Source organism: Saccostrea cucullata, unplaced genomic scaffold, assembly GCF_032062105.1.
Source record: "Saccostrea cucullata isolate Sc308-1 unplaced genomic scaffold, CSIRO_AGI_Scuc_v1 ctg4947, whole genome shotgun sequence".
Classification (NCBI taxonomy): domain Eukaryota; kingdom Metazoa; phylum Mollusca; class Bivalvia; order Ostreida; family Ostreidae; genus Saccostrea; species Saccostrea cuccullata.
In genome coordinates, this window is record NW_026936156.1 from 54,963 (window position 1) to 69,492 (window position 14,530).

A 14,530-nucleotide genomic window follows, 5' to 3' on the forward strand; every position below is an offset into this window, starting at 1 on the left:
ATGGAGGATGCAGAGACTTTGTCCAAGGAATACTCGAAAGCCTTACTCCCTAACACAATTATTCAATTTATAATGGGTACCATAGGAGTATTTGGAAATTGTCTAGTTCTTTTGATGTACACTAAATATGTAGAAGACAATAAAGGCTCCCGATATTTCATACAAGTTCTGGCTTTTGTAGATCTGATCGGAACGGCATTTAACGTCACTGGATTTTATGTGAATGACAACATGCGCTACACTCAGGGCAGTGCATTTTTGTGTATAATGTTCCATTTTTCAATTGTGCTGACCGGAGGATTTTCGGCTCATCTCACCTTCGCTATATCACTACAGAGATACTTAATGATATGCCGTCCGTTGGGCCGTCAACTGTCCAAACAAATACGCAGAGTTGTCGTCTTGGTTATGTTTTTGATTTCAATAGGATATGCAACACCGCTTATTAAATTTGATAAAATATATACTACCACAGCAAATAACGTAACTGGCAACTTCTCGACCTGTGCGACTAACAACGATACCTACAGACCCAGCGGTATTTTGCAATACCTAGGAATTTTATTATTCCTTTCTATCATTAACATTATTGTCACCTCCGTTCTTTATATTCCTGTGATTAAAACTATTTATAGAAGACGCTTGCATGTTAGTTGCAATCAGCAAAGTAATGTTCTAGATGACAACATTAATACTTCAAGCAGAGAATTACAAACATTTGATGTTGGAGAAATTGCAGGTCTGAAACATTCAGTACATACTAATGATGAAAACAATAAAACCTCCAGGAAAGACAGAGAGGCTAGAAAGAATATTAGCGTCATGTATTTCGTCATCATTATTGTCTACGTAGTTTCGTATGTGACGTCACTAGTTGCACACATCTACCACTTCACAAAAACAGAGGACATTAAAGGGTACAAACGGAATATTTACCTTCTCTTTCTGCGTTTTCAACTGATTAATCACATCGCTAATCCATATATTTACTGGTATTATGACCTAAAGTTTAGAAAGGAACTAAGAAGGTTTTGCTGCGATAAAATTCTAAAAAAGTGATATTTTTTTCAAGATTAAAACATTGAGTTGCATTTTCGCAATTCACATCAGCAGGGACTTAAATATATTTCTGTTGTTAACTTACTTGTTTGACGTACTTGTCTTAGTATTCTTAGCATGATACTTCTGTTACTATATTTTGTTTGTTTTTATGTATTTTCTTTATTCAGTTTGAACATTGGTTTGAAACTAAAAACATTCAAACTGTATAATTTTGTTGTATAGGAACTAACTTGAAATGTATTATTTAAAAAAAAGATTATGTAAAATGATGATGAAATCAATTAAAATTAGAATGAAGTATGAATACCTGATAAATAACAGCATTTAAAATCAAAAGTCCACTCAAACGATACCAATCAGGAGCGAACAAACACGGACATATAAAACATCAAAAGTGGGATCAGGGGTGCGCATGTTCTGGCGACCGATCACAATCGCCGTGTGCTCTTTGCCATCATCCGAAAATAATAATAAATTTAATCGGCAATTCAATGTGTTATTAGTATAAAACCATTAGTCAACGCTTGATTTCATGATTGTTCAAAGTTCTGAATATGACAATATTTGTAATATAATTTACGAGTTTATTCAAAACTATAATCTTGTCCATTTTCAATGCTACAAATTGAGAATAATATAGCATACTTAAGCAAAGAAAGTTCAACCTCCATTAATGCTTTTAATGAGAGCAAGTAAGTAAAACTGGAGCCAATTATTACAACTGTTTATTATGATACGTGAATATTTCTGAAAGAAATAGTTACAAAAGAGAGCCTTCCTTTAAACAAACAAACAAAAAGGAAACAACAAAAACAAAAAAGAAACAAAAAGAAACGTAAATAGTAACTTCTTAATTTAGACATAGAAAAAAGACATGGACAGGAAAAATTGTGGTAAGAAAGTCGAAAACCAATTTAAGATAAAGAAGAAATAAAAGGAAAACATCAACAAACAGAAAGGTGTAATAAGATATCATCATATCCTCACGGTTGTCGTTACTGATGTCTAGTCAAAACAAATAAACAGAGCCGGAAGAAAAGATCGCTAATGAAATGTACAATTTTAGAATATATGTTAAAATAAATGAAAACTTAAATAGAAAATTTATCTTCATTTAGTTTCTATAGTGTTTACTTTTGTCCAATGAAAAAAAACAGATTTGTTTGGAGTTCATTATATAATAAATTGAGCGAGTGAAAAGAGTTTCAAAAGATACAAAACGCAATGTTTTCTTGGGCATTTTTCATGTTATTATAAAATACTGTTTAAATTTATTTTTGATGATTCGTTTTGTTATATTATTTACAAGAGAGTTCAGTTGTTATGATATTTCACGTCAGAAGAGAAGAGAATATAACAAACTGTCATATATCATATGATATATCATAAATTTTATGAACGCTTGAAAAAGATTGAACGATGAACAAGGCAACAATACGGAACCCCTGAAAAACCAGAAGGGTGCCTAATTCCCCTCTGAACACGTCATGTCCGGTTGAAAGATCTTCATTGATCAGATAAATCGGAAAATCAGGATCAAAATTCGTGAGAAATTCACTTAATTTGATCCATTTATGCCATTTTTCTTAAAGTAGAAAAAATATGTTGAGTTCATGATATAGTAAGTTAGTACATGTACTTGGTAAACATCGTTCTTACGAACTTGTCCTTTTTCAGTAATTAAAGAATTGATGAATACTGTACATAAATTCTATATTTTACGTCCACTCTTGTTTTAGAATGCAACAATTGAGCGCCTTCACAGTTATATGGAGTCCTGTATCTATTGGTTGATGAGACTTCAAATATTTTTTTTTCTTGGGAAAAAGCAATAAATGGTTGAATCTTATTGAAATTTCAAATCTTTTCTATGACAAAAAGACAGCTTTTCATTGAATATACCGATTATGCATAATGACCAAAAAAAAATCAATTTCATAAAAATGAATTTGAATTAATTTTGGCAATATGCATTCGATATTCGATATCTATTTCAAAAATTACATATTGTGCTCATATGTCCTTAAAGCACTATAAATGTTTATAAATTTCAATAAATCTGATCATGATAAGTCATATAATTAAAATTTTGGTCAAAACACATGGGTTTGGAGGTATTCACAAATAATGATTGCATATTTACTTCAATAATATGCATGCAAAGGTAATCATAAGACCATTCCAAATCTTTTCTATGTTTAGTGTAGACAATTTATCAGTGCTCTTCATGTAGCATATCTAGAATACATTGAAAACTTTACAATTCTAGAGGCACACACAGGTAAAAGAATATTGAATAATATTTGGGAACTAGGTTTTTTAAGATCTCATTCATAAGGCCTGTAACTTACACTTCTTATACGGGCCTATTTGCTTAGAAAAACGCACTTCGTATGCTAACGAATTCCCTTACGGTAACGACTTAAAATTGACGCATGGTGAAAATTGACCCCGAGATTCCCGACCACAAAAGAGCGCATTACCACAAGGCCACCTTGACTGGTCAACCATGGAGAAAGACAGGGTTGAACATTGATTGTATGTTGTATTACTGCCAATTCAAGAATTTCTCATTCATATAGAGATGTTTAAGGAATCACTGTCTAGTTTTGAGAGTATGCCAGGGCATCAACAATAGTGGGAAACATGGGATAATTTGCATAACGGGCGAAGCCCGTTATGCTAAAATTATCCCTTGTTTCCCACTATTGTTGATGTCCCTGGCATACTCTCAAAACTAGACAGTGATTCCTTATATTTCCATTTCATTGTGAAATAAAATTGTAGACTTAGACATGAAAAATGTAGACTAATCGATTTAAAATACACGAGGACTTCCATGCCAATTTAAATAGTCCTCGCACACTACGTCAAACACAAAGGCAGTTGCACGAGATTTACATGCATATTTGGCCTCCATAGCGACAGACACAGAGACAGATGCGCACGAGATTTGCATGCGTATTAGCCCTCCTTAGATGCTGATCTATCGTCCTGCCTAATTTACATGCCGGCAGAATTATCAGGAATATACTCCCAAAACTTTCAAAGAGTTATCACAGAGAAAAAATTAGAAATGGAAATATTACCATATATATATATATAACTTAAGGGCTTCATATTTTGACCTTTAATCGGCACTCAGGACTATTTAGTAGTGAAGGATCTTTATCGCGTCCAGCGCATACTGGGACACATCTGAACGACCCGAAACTTTCACTTCAAAGTGCTAAGCGCATGGCAAAGAAACAGTTGCCACCCCTGTTTTATCGACAAAGGTCAGTCACGACGGAAATTTACATGTTTAGGTAAAGATCGTTGACGATGACCAGGACTGATTAAAGTATAATGACATCAGAAAAATTTTAATTTCTTATTACTTTGCTTAGTATTTTTTTTATTTACATTTTGATTTGTGAAATTTACAGTTCATACACAGAATATAGAAATAAAATTTTTAGAAATAGTTAAAAGCCTGACACTGATTTCCCTGAATAAATATTATAGCCTACTCAGACTCAGACCAATCTTGGGTATAGGAAATACCCATCTTTACATAAAAAATTCCAATACACATGTAATGGATTCTGTTTAAGGTAGAGATCCCATACTGAGGAAATCCTTTGTCCAACGAATATTCGGAACAGCTTTTTCCCAAACCCATTATACTACTGATTGTAGGCACCTTTAGGATATTCGGAAACTGTGTTCTTCTTATGTTCTACTCTAACTATGTAGTAAACAAGTCGGGTTCACGGTTTTTTACGGTATTGATTTGAATTTTTAATTGATTTCATTTGGGGGTAATATTTTATTTAAGTTAAATTTGTGTTGAAACAATAATAGGTTCGTAAAAAAGATTCTTAAGTACAGAAGTTAGCACACTGTTCATTAAAAAAATGAGTGTAAAGGTCTTTGATATCGACCATGTTGTAGGCTATTTTTAGGCAGGTGTTTATTAGGAAAAGGTGCAATTTGCCCTATACTTTTGATAAAAAAAGGAATACAAAAGAAGGAATTCCTTATAAGTTATAATTTTTACGTTAATTAATCACCCAGGTAATGTTTTACAAAAAATAGCGATAAAAGTACATTTAAATGCAATGAAATATAAGGACAAAGTCAACTGTCATGTTAACTTGTTTCCATATACATGTAGTATTTCTGTTCCAAAAAACGTTTGGTTTTACTATGATATATTGTGTGTTTAATAACCGTTGTGACAATACTGTATTTTATTCCTGTGATTTGAAGTTTGCCAGAAAACATTTAATTAATTATAGTTTTATGCAGGCAATGCATTAAAGAATCAGTTTGAAACAGAAACTCAAAAACCTTTAATTAAAAAAAACTTGAACATGTTTATCATATTTGTATGTACATTTAAATAATATTTTACAAATTAATTTTGCAAATGCAATAACGTATGTTCAAAAAAGGATATATATCATTTAAATTAAACATTATTAATTATGGGAACCAAATCTGAGAAAAAATATATATAATGAACAAGCATTCTGAGAAACAAGCTGGTTGGGAACATTAATTTAGATCATCACAAAATCAATGACGCAGAACGAAATACAAATTTGATCTGCAACTCATCAATGTACTTTCACATATTAAAAAATCAGCTTAATATCTGCAAGTTTCAAGAAGAAAGTACGGAAAACCAAGTGGGACAGACAGACAGATAAACAGACTAAAAGGAAACATTAAGTCCCCTCCGGATTTACTTGTATGGGAATAAAATATGTTTTGTTGAAAACTTCCTTTTCTGAGTCCTTTTTTTTATTTGTTTTTGTTTATTATTAATAGCAAGAGCATATAAGCTTCCCTTTGTCGACCGGAAACAACCTTTTCAGCTTTGATTTCCTTTTAATAGAGGAAGGAAGTAAATTGAATAATCATTTTTAATAAATAAAATGTTAAATTTTATTTTCATTCCTGTCAATAAAAGGTTCAAGATAATTAAGTTAATTTTCTTTACTTCTCATTCAGACATGGCCGACGAAGAGTTTTGTCCAAAGAATACGCTGAGTATCTTATTCCGTCAACAATAATACAACTGATTATTGGAACCTTTGGAGTACTTGGAAACAGTCTGGTTCTTTTAATGTACACTAAATACATAGAGGACAATACAGGCTGTCGATACTTCATACCTATTTTGGCTCTTGTCGATCTTCTGGGATCTGTTTCGAACGTTATTCAGTATCACTTTGATAACACCATGCGCTATATTACCCCATGTAGTTTTGTGTAAATCGATGTCATTTTTAATTGTGCTGACTGAGGGATTTTCCGGTCATTTGATTCTTGCTATAGCTTTGGAGAGGTTTCTGCTCATCTGCCGTCCTTTCGGTAAACGACTAACTCCAATGGTGTGCAGAATTATAACCGTTGCTTATATTTTGGATTTCTGTCGGATATGCAGCGCCAATTTTTAAATTCAAAACAATATCATATCAAATCGAATCACTCAATATCACAGGTGACGTGTCTTTCTGTCATGTCGATGACGGCACTAACAATTCCAGTGCTATTTTAGCATATCTAGGAAGTTTGCTACTGATTACCTTTATCAACATTTTCATCACATCCGGTCTTTACATACCAGTAATTAAAACCGTTTATAAAAGACTTCCCCATGCTAAACAATATCGATCAAATAATATACAAGATAGCAGCAGTCATGCCGTATCCACGGAAATCAAAATGGCAAGTGTTGGAAAAGTAACGATAGAACAAAATTCACTTTCAACTGATGAGGAAAATCGGAACACCTCTAAAAAAAAGAAAGGTCCGGAACATAATTCTAGAAGGAATATCAGTGTCATGTTTTTTGTGATTATTATTGTCTACATAATTTCGTATGTGACGTCACTAGTTACACACATCTACGATTTCGCAAGTACACGGGAAATTAAAGGGTACGAGCGGAATATTTACGTTCTCTGTATTCGTTTTCAATTGATAAATCACATTGCAAATCCATATATTAACTGGTTTTATGATCTCAAATTCAGAAAGGAGCTTCAAAGAGTTTTCTGCCGAATCAATTGATAATTATGGCTTTTAATCTCAAATATATTCGATAAAGTTTCAAATAGAAACAGTTTAGTTAATGTTTTTAATTGCATTTCCTGAAAACGTATTTGAGATTTCAAAATTTACCCTTTATAATATGATTAACAATGGTAGTCATTTACTTTGAAGAAAAATTAAGATACAGCTTGTTTCTTAAGCTTGCAATGAATAAGTTAGTTATACAACAGATGTACATGTAAGAACATTGATTTTGAATTTGAAATTTGGAACAAAAGGAGGAAGGTTTTTAATATTATTCCACTAAAAGAATGAATAACAAATAATTCTTATTGTTGTCTTGTGTGTATTATCATTTTCGTAATGAATTTTGATCAATGTCATTGATTGTATAAAACAATTTTCTACAAAAAAGACTTGCCATTTGGCAAATTTAAAAACTCTTCAGGCTACTTTTTTTAGTTTCAATCATAGCAAAATTATTGTGATACTGTATCAAATCTAAGAATGATTTCTGTTTTTGAAATGAATTTCACGAACATTATCAATATACGAACATGCTTTAGCTCAAATCTCCATAAAAACATGTCATTCTCTCATACATGTAACAGGGTTATTATTAATTCAAAAGGTTTTTGTCAAAGAGTTTCAATTTTTTGAACTGCATTCAAACACAAAAACACTTAAAGATTTGAAGACGTGACTATTTGTACAAAAGAAAATTTAAAGAAGCAAATGATTGCGCCCATGACAAAAGGGTCCTAGTGGCATTTTTGCTAAAACAGAGAAATAGCGTCATAAAGATGTGACGTTGCAGACTGACGGTGAACTTCGACGTAGTTTTTTTTTAACCACGTGTTTTGACCTTTGACGCATCCTGAGTTTTTATCGCTGTTTCTAACATGTGGAATTTATTTTCATTTATAAATTAATTTAATCAATATCTGAATCTCCTAATCCACTGATTTTAATAGATTTAAATAAAATAAAAACATTTAGAACTGGTTTCTTAGAAAATATTATTAAATACGTCTCTATATAATACCAATAGTTTCCCTACATGCGTAAATGTATAGAGCTGAAGACAAGGTGTTTTCTGATAGGATAATGAACCTTTATACTATAGATAAATTTTATATACATATTTATACCATTTTTGGAATATATCTTAGACAGGGTATATCGTATAAAATATTGCAAAGGAAAATTGTCTTCCTTCTTCTTTGAGATCCGCTCCACCACTCTCACAAATATATATACATCGCGATCGCGTCGATCACATGTAAACATTGATTCATCGGTGCATACTGCTTAAACTGTTGTTTAATTGTATGTACAAATGTTGAAACTAAACATACATCTTCCACGTTTTTTACAAATCTAGCAAGAATGTATAAGAACGATAGTCAAGATTATTTGTATTTTCTATAAATAAAAATAGAAGAGATAACTCTCTTGTCAACAATCGATGTAACAGGGGTACCAGACAGGGACATTCATTTTAATCGCGTACTTTTTAATGAATTTGCTCCCGGATTATAAAAAATATATTTTATGACCAAATAAAAACACTTTTAATCATCAGCATAATTATGAATTTTTAAATTAAAAAAATATTGTTGTACTTTGGGAATAAGGTTAATGTAGAAAAAAGGAAAAACAAAGAAAAAAAGGAAAACTGCAAAATTAACCAGACTTTAATTTTTTTTTTCAAATCTCTTATCTATAGCTTTTTTGGCATGAAATAATTTAATGACGAATTTCATTTTTTAAAAAATAAAAAACTTGTAAAGCTTCTACATGATTAAATAAATTAAACTTTAAAAATGTTGTTTTGTCTAACATTCTTGTTGCACAAAGACTCTTCAATTTAGAGAAATTAAAACAAGCAAAAACATCCGAATGAAAAAAAAATGTTCTTAATGTTCTAACATAAAAGAGCTGGTCAAGTAAATCTGATGAGAGAGAGAGAGAGGGAGGATGGGGGTAGATAAAAATATTTACATTGAATCTATTTTTCTAATTTTGAGAAATGTGAAACTCTATTGAAAAAGATGAGTTTTCAAAACAAATGAAATAATAAATGAAAGAAAATATCATTTTTGTTCTCTAAACTATATATACATGTATAGCTATTTATTTTCAAGATCTCCAAATTTAATATAAACATGTAACTCTTTGGTACTTACGTGTTGTTATTTTTTTCATACGGAGTTCAAATGTTTTTAGCATTATCTGCAAATTAATTCCTTAAGACATGACGAACTTTGTCTTTCATAAAAGCTCGATCAGCATTGAATGTCTCTTAACAGATCAATTATCATGCTAAAAACTCAATCATTACAGAACTTATAATCTCAATGCGGTTATCAGTGTGGAATAATACATTGTTTAACCTGCCATCAAATTATGGATAAATATTATTAAATATGTTCAAATATGATTTTATTTGTTTTCGTTGATAAAAAAAATCCTTATAAGTTCAGTGTCGGGTTTTATTTCTACATGTAAATGCTAACAGAAAATAAAATTCAATGCTGAAAATACATGACATAAAACCGCAAAAACATGCTTGCATTTTTTTTATTTTGGCCGCAGTGCAGGGGATGGGGGTGGTGGTGTCCTTATAGATTTCCGTAACATGTAATCTTTACAAGACTTAGCATATCCAATCTTCTGGCACCAGGAACGTAGCATCGTTTTTGAAAGTGGGGGGGGGGGATGCAGCCAGAGAATTTTTTTTACTTCCCTGAAAAAGTTGACAAGCAGAAAAAGGGGGGTTAATGTTGCACAAAGTCGAAAATCCTCTTTCGTAGGGAAGGGGGAGGGGGGGGGGGGTAGAGGCCAACTTTTTTTAATGTCAACTATTTTTAGTACCATTTTTTATACAACGTTTTCCGTACATCACTAATATTGGGGGGGGGGGGGGGGGGGGGGGGACCAGACTTTCAATTATCAATTCCTATAGTATATAAGTAAGGTTGGGGAAAAAGTGAAGGGCCAGGCCTCCTCCCCCCTCCCCCCTGTTGCTACATCCCTGGGCACGGGACCAGAATGGAAATCATACTCTTTAGAACTCACTTTATAGAATAAAACTAGAAAACAACATTAGGGGATTTTTTTAAAATTAAATAGTATGATGATTTTATAAGATGTTTACATCCCTACAAAAATCTGATATTTCAAAGCTCAGCCAGTTCACAGACAATTGTTAGGAAATATATTATACAAAACAGTCATATTCAACTGACTGTATATTTAGGCATAAACAATTACATGTTATTAATCTTTAACCCACCCCTACCTCCGACAAAAGCTATACATATAAGCCGTAAATGGCATCTTTAATTTATTTCTATGGGTGTGCTTCTAAAACCATCCATTTCATGAAATAAAACCAAATTTTTTAATTCTAGGGTATCATTATATACATTCATAGCAAATCAGTTCCAGGCTCATTGTCTTTATGATCCCTTTGTGATATTGAAAATGGCAATGCTCAGAATTAAAGGTACATATTAACAGAAAATAAAATTCAATGCTGAAAATACATGACATAAAACCGCAAAAACATGCTTGCATTTTTTTTATTTTGGCCGCAGTGCAGGGGATGGGGGTGGTGGTGTCCTTATAGATTTCCGTAACATGTAATCTTTACAAGACTTAGCATATCCAATCTTCTGGCACCAGGCACGTAGCATCGTTTTTGAAAGTGGGGGGGGGGGATGCAGCCAGAGAATTTTTTTTACTTCCTTGAAAAAGTTGACAAGCAAAAAAAGGGGGGTTAATGTTGCACAAAGTCGAAAATCCTCTTTCGAGGGGAAGGGGGGGGGGGTAGAGGCCAACTTTTTTTAATGTCAACTACTTTTAGTACCATTTTTTATACAACGTTTTCCGTACATCACTAATATTGGGGGGGGGGGGGGAACCAGACTTTCAATTATCAATTCCTATAGTATATAAGTAAGGTTGGGGAAAAAGTGAAGGGCCAGGCCTCCTCCCCCCCTCCCCCCTGTTGCTACATCCCTGGGCACGGGACCAGAATGGAAATCATACTCTTTAGAACTCACTTTATAGAATAAAACTAGAAAACAACATTAGGGGATTTTTTTAAAATTAAATAGTATGATGATTTTATAAGATGTTTACATCCCTACAAAAATCTGATATTTCAAAGCTCAGCCAGTTCACAGACAATTGTTAGGAAATATATTATACAAAACAGTCATATTCAACTGACTGTATATTTAGGCATAAACAATTACATGTTATTAATCTTTAACCCACCCCTACCCCCGACAAAAGCTATACATATAAGCCGTAAATGGCATCTTTAATTTATTTCTATGGGTGTGCTTCTAAACCATCCATTTCATAAAATAAAACCAATTTTTTTAATTCTAGGGTATCATTATATACATTCATAGCAAATCAGTTCCAGGCTCATTGTCTTTATGATCCCTTTGCGATATTGAAAATGGCAATGCTCAGAATTAAAGGTACATGTACAAATTATATAAAATGAAGAATAATGGGCAGCTTTATTTCAAACCTAAATAAAAAAGTGAATCTTCAACTTATAGGTTTAATGGTACTGGGTGCTGCGGGTGCACCTAAAACTTTTGAAGGTAAAAAAATATTTTTTTATTTATTTTAACTCATGTTCACAAGAATTTTAAGTTCCTGTCAATTAGATTTACCCCCCCCCCCTCACCAACATACAAATAATCCTACAAATGTTAATTCTGGGTTTATCTATTGTGTAAATGATTGCGGATTATAACTCATTAATTTGTTTATAAAATTTCTACCTTTTGATTGGTTATTATGAAAATATTTTTACTGCTAGACTGAGAAATATTTCGTGTATCCTTTATATTTTCAAAAAAGTGCCATTATTGACCCAATGCAGACAGACAACATTATAGATGCAGTGAATCAACCTAATTTCTTTTTTATTTACTGTCTATTGTGTATCGTAATTACATGTTACATGTACCACACTTCACAATTTTTCTGTCTTTATATAAAATTTAGAAAGAAAGAACAATCAAATAAATTGTTACTTCGCAGTAGCATTTAGTTAGCGTTATGTTGTTCCAGACATTTAAAAAAAAATAATTTTCACATATATGGTAACTAAAGATATATCGTTTATACTGAAATCTTGACCTACTGAGAGCAATGTTTACATTAAAATAATTTTCAAATGAATTCTAAAGGCTTATCAAATGACTTTTGCATGGATTACCAGTAAATATTTTGTTTGAGAAAATAATTGTTTAAAAAAAAATGAATGGATGTTGCCCGCTGTTCAGGTCTTCCCCTGGTGTCATAGAAAAGTGAAATGTAAAACAAACACTCACTCATAATAATATACACCACTGATGAATCCATAATATATATAATTATTAAATAAGTATTAATCGATCATTAAAAGAGACAATGAGATAAAAATATTGTGCATAGAAAAATATTAAATATTATACAACTATTAATCACCGTAGTAAAATTACAGAAGAAAATCATTTAACGTTCACTCTGAAAACGTTTGACGTTGTTGAAAAACAGGACATCATTATTAATCTGTTAAAGTATATTTGACAAAAATGAAGAAAAAACCTACTTAGAGTAGACGTAGGACCATAAAAATTCATATTTGACAACTTCTAACCTTACTCTATCAGAATCCGTGAAAAACTCAAAATGCATAAAAATTGCCATAAAGACCCTTTTCACATGGGCGCAATCAAATGTTATATATATTTAGATACACATGTTTATTATAAGAGATTTATTAGAGATATGTTGGATTAATAATGTCTACTGAATTCAATTTAATATTTTTCTTCAGCTAAGAAGCCATGAATTATATTTTGTGGCGAAAGGATTTTCAGAAGAAAGTGATATTTTATACAGTACTGTTAAATTTAGATTTCTATTTTTCGATTCTGGTTGCACACAAAGCTTTCTTTGCAGTGGAATGTATTATTATGGAACTGAAATATCTTATTTTTTTATTTTTTGTGAATTCTTTTAATGATATTGTCACAAATATAGTGAAAATATTCTTAATGTCCTTTGTAGTATCAGCAAAATGTTGGGCATCTAGAGTCCTTCCGCAAACAAATGTTGTATCAACTGTTCTACCGGGTAGTGTGCTACCACCTAGGATTGTTTTACTAGTAGCACCACTTTCATGAACATCAGATATTAAAACAGAGTGGGGTTCCACGCCACCAGCAAACGTTTCCCTGATTATTGTTTCTCTTGTGATTAATTTTGGATCCAAAGATCCTGTTCGCTCTGTAAATGTCAATCTCAAGTCCTACAAAATGTTGTTTCTCTCATAGTTTTACTTCTATGAAAAAGATTAGGCATTTTAACATAAAAATGACATTTTTCTAACTATATTTAATTAATATGCATTCTATCAGCTTGTCTCTATACGAGTATAACCCATACCCTACAATTCTCGCATAGTAATCTAGTGATTTATATAGCGTAAGCATACTATGCCGAAATAGTGCACGGTTTCTCTTTCTGAAGAAAATCCGACAACGCCAAATTCGCGGAGCGAACTCATGACCCAGAGGTTGTCAGTCCGACGCGCTACCGATTACGCCACAGACACCGTAATCTATAATATTGTACTATGATATTAATAAACTTAGTTTCAAATATTTTCCACTTAAGATTAAAAAAGAAATGTATCTAAGTCAAAGATGTACGTGTTGTAGATCGTGCGATCGTGTGTACATTTTTGTGATATCTATAATGAAATGGTGCATTCCTTTTTACAATTATTTGTTACTTATTCATATTCTCGGTGTTTTATTACAATTTTTCTATTAAATATGATCTTTTTAAATTAAAGGTACCATTCGGATAAATATTTAATCTGAAAGTAACCCCAAACCGTCATTTAACTATTAAATTCCGTGTTAGTGCAAAAAGGTCAAGAATATGAGTATTAGTAAATAGCCTATCTCTCATAAGTTAGAGGGGAAAGGTATATATTTCAATCAGTTTTTGTAATCATTTGGGTATGTTCTTCATCATATTAAAGATTGAAAACATTATGACAAAGACTTCTAAAAAGTATTTACAAATGTAGGTTGCAAAATTGACTAAAAAAATAGGGTTCATTTGACTATTTTTTTTTAATGGTGGACTTATCTTTTATGTCAATTGAATAAATAATAAATTATTCTTGAGAAAATATTATCAAATATTGTTCAGTTAATAAGGTCTATAAATGACGATGTTTGAAGAGGTATTTTTGTGATTTTTCATATTCCCTTTATGACAAGTACCCCTAAAAATATTTGAAAATGTGAAGTCGCAATATGTAATTACCATACCAAGTTTCACAGCCTGTACTAGATTTAAAAACAAGGAAACATATCATGAGCTTTTA

The 14,530-nt window shown here is 31.7% G+C and overlaps 1 pseudogene; it reads left to right on the top strand.

Annotated features, from left to right (window-relative positions):
* Positions 1-7,128, top strand: LOC134244924 (uncharacterized; annotated as a pseudogene).
* The last annotated feature ends 7,402 nt before the right edge of the window (positions 7,129-14,530 follow it).